The sequence below is a fragment of the Orycteropus afer genome, unplaced genomic scaffold, assembly GCF_000298275.1.
Source record: "Orycteropus afer afer isolate SDZICR_OR568_19922 unplaced genomic scaffold, OryAfe1.0 scaffold01170, whole genome shotgun sequence".
Classification (NCBI taxonomy): domain Eukaryota; kingdom Metazoa; phylum Chordata; class Mammalia; order Tubulidentata; family Orycteropodidae; genus Orycteropus; species Orycteropus afer.
Window position 1 is genome coordinate 118,686 of NW_006922757.1, and position 3,297 is coordinate 121,982.

Sequence of the window (3,297 nt, forward strand, 5' to 3'; positions counted from 1 at the left end):
CTAAGACACTTGCCTGCTAACCAGACAGCTGGCAGTTCAAACCCACCAGCCATTCCTCGGAAGGAAGGTTGGGCAATCCTGCTTCCGTAGTGATACTGCCTCGGAAACCCAAGGAGGGGTCGCTATGAGTTGGGGCCGACTCGACGGCACATAACAACAACAACAACATATGCAAAGTTGGGAATTTATGGTGTCTACCTTTTTTGTCCTGCTTTTTTGATTAATATTTTATTCTTAAAATTCTTTCATGTTATTTATTCTACTACAATGATGTGTTGATGTGAGTTTTGAGGCTGAGCCACTGGTGTTTCAAACCCAGCAGGATGCACATGGTGCACAGGTATCAGCCCAGCTTACATACTGAGACAGACTAGGAACAAGGAAGAGGCCGTCCACTTCTCAAAGAGTTGGCCAGGGAAAACCTTATGAATAGCAAAGAAACACTGTTTGATACATTACTGTGCAACTTTATGAATAGTCCAGTTAGGTTAGAAGGCTCTCAAAATAGGACTGGGAAAGAGTTGCATCATCTGAGTAAACCCAGCCTTACTCATATGGATAAGGTAAAGCTTTTGAGACCTTCATTTGCTAATGTGGCACCACTCAAATTGAAGAGAAATAGCTGGAGACATCCATTAATCATCGGAACATGGAATGTATGAAGTATGAATCTAGGAAAATTGGAAGTTCTCAAAAATGAAATGGAATGCATAAAGATTGATATCCTCGGCATCAGTGAGCTGAAATGGCCTGTTTTTGGCCATTTTGAATCAGACAACCATGTGATCTACTATGCTGCATATGACAGTTTGAAGAGGAATGGTGTGGCATTTATCATCACAAAGGATGTTTCAAGATCTGTCCTGAAGTACAATGCTGTCAATGATAGGATAATATCCATACGTCTACAAGGAAGACCCTTTAATACAACTATTATTTAAATTTATGTCCCAACCACCAAAGACAAAGATGAGGAAATTGAAGAATTATCAACTTCTGCAGTCTGAAATTGACCAAATATGCAATCAGGATGTGTTAATTATCACTAGTGACTGGAATGCAAAAATTGGAAACAAAGAAGAAAATTTGGCCTTGGTGACAGAAATAATGCTGGAACTCGCATGGTAGAATTTTGCAAGACCAACGATTTGTCCATTGCAAACACCTTTCTTCAACAACACAAATGGCTGCTCTACACGTGGACTTCACCAGATGTTTCAGACTCTTTATTCCTATTATCATTTCTTCCAAAGTAATACCCACTGAAGATGAGTGTGTTAATTACAGTGCCCCTTCTAAAGTCCTGAATAAAATCATTTATTAACTTTTTTTGTTAATTTGGAAGGCAAAAATGATAAAACCTAGTTTTAAATTTCTTTAATATGTACCTTTTCAAATGTTACTATTAATCAGAACTCTTGACCTTATTTTACTTAAAATAGTAAAACAGAAAGGGAACTTATAGGCTGAAGTTATTGGAGTGTCCAATAGTAGAGCTAACCTTATAGACTTGAAGAACTCACTCTACTTCACACTTTTGGATTTTGATCTCTAACTCACTGTACTTTGCTCCTGTCTCTCTTTTCTTTCCCCTCCCTCTCTGTAATCTTTAACTCTATTTACCTACCTACATTGGTCTTATTCGATTCTTTTGAATATGGTTTTCCTCATGGATGGCATGGGGATAGAGGAGAGGCTGCAAATACTGCCAAGTTAAATCATCCCAGCAAAGCAACCTCAGAAGAAAGGGAGAGGTTTTCTTTCCAAATATTCATATTAAAATCAGTGAAAGGATCCTAGATGGCATTGCTTTATCTCCATGTCACATCTCTCTGATGGGCCAAGTCTCTATCACATGCCCAACTCTGTGGGTAGGCGCCAGAGTTATTTGAATGATAGTCTCCAAAGAGCTACATGGATTTGAGGAACAGTATTGCCCAAGTGAAAATGGTGGGCAGGGATAGATTACACAATAAGAAAGGGAAGCACATGCTTAGGGCATCAACAAAACAGGGTCATCAGTTGTCTAAAACAAGACCCATAGAAGCCAAGCAGGCAAGACCATAAGGACAACTGAGCTCCACAGTGGATGTTAACTGGCAGGGTACTAAATAAAATTGGTACCAGCTCCATTGCATGAGAATGTGCCAACTGGAAATAAATTTCACACAGTGTCATAAGTGCACATGTACACAAAATTGTTTAATCTATGAGATCCCTACCACTTCAACACCTACATTGACATCTGTCTCTGATACATTTTAAGAGAGCTATCTTGTACATTCATATCTGCTGACCCAGCAACTGCAGCCAGGAGGGCCAGTAATACTCTTTGTCATGATACAAACTCATGGAGTATGCTTTTGTCCTGGTAAACAACCAATGGGAATTCTAGTCTCTGAGGGACACACAAACAAGAGGGAACATGAATAAGTTGACCATCGCAATGAACTCAATCATTCATTGCAATGAATCAGAGGAGACATCTTTCATTGAAAGCTCAGGTTCAAACTGTGCCAAACATTGTAGTAGTACCACTAGTGCTGAAATTACTAACAGAATAATTATATAACAGAATTATTTCCAAATTCTGTATCCATTCCTTGCTGTAGAAAAAATAAAAAAATAGTGTAGAAGTGTAACTATTTTGAATTTGAAATTTTTGCATCCTCCAACCTTGTAAATAACAGAAATACAGATCGTGATTTGTGGAAAAATTTTTATTCTAATGATGTAAATGATTGTACTGAAAGAGGGTAAGTGATTGTGAACACCACAGTGGACCATTTGAAAATTTGTGTCAAAAATTTCTAAATAGTAAATGTGCTGGTTAAGTTTGTGTGCCAACTTGGCTGGGCCTGGTTGAGTGGCTGGGCAGCTGAATGTAGTTATTCCCCGTGGTGAGACTGGTACTTAACTGCATGGTGGAATCTATTGGAGCAGCTGAGTAGCTGTTTTGGATATATGGTCTGCTTCCTGCATATAAGAACAGCTTTGGGAATGGTCTCTAGTTTATGGTGTTCTTGAACCCTGCATGTAGCTGTGTCGTTGTTTAGCAGCCTGCCATGCTCTGCCAACCTTGGGACTTTCAGTGGACTTGAATCAATGGCCTGCCATGTGGTTTGGTAACATTGGGACTATGCCTTTTTACTTGTCACCTTGGGCTTGTCAGTCTCAGCCACCAGGAGCCAGAAGCAGGAGACAGAGCTGAAGCTCAAGGCAGAGGGGCTTTCACCCAGCCCCTAGAGCCTGGCACTTTGAACTCAGACTTAAAGCCTCCAAACTGTAAGAGAATAA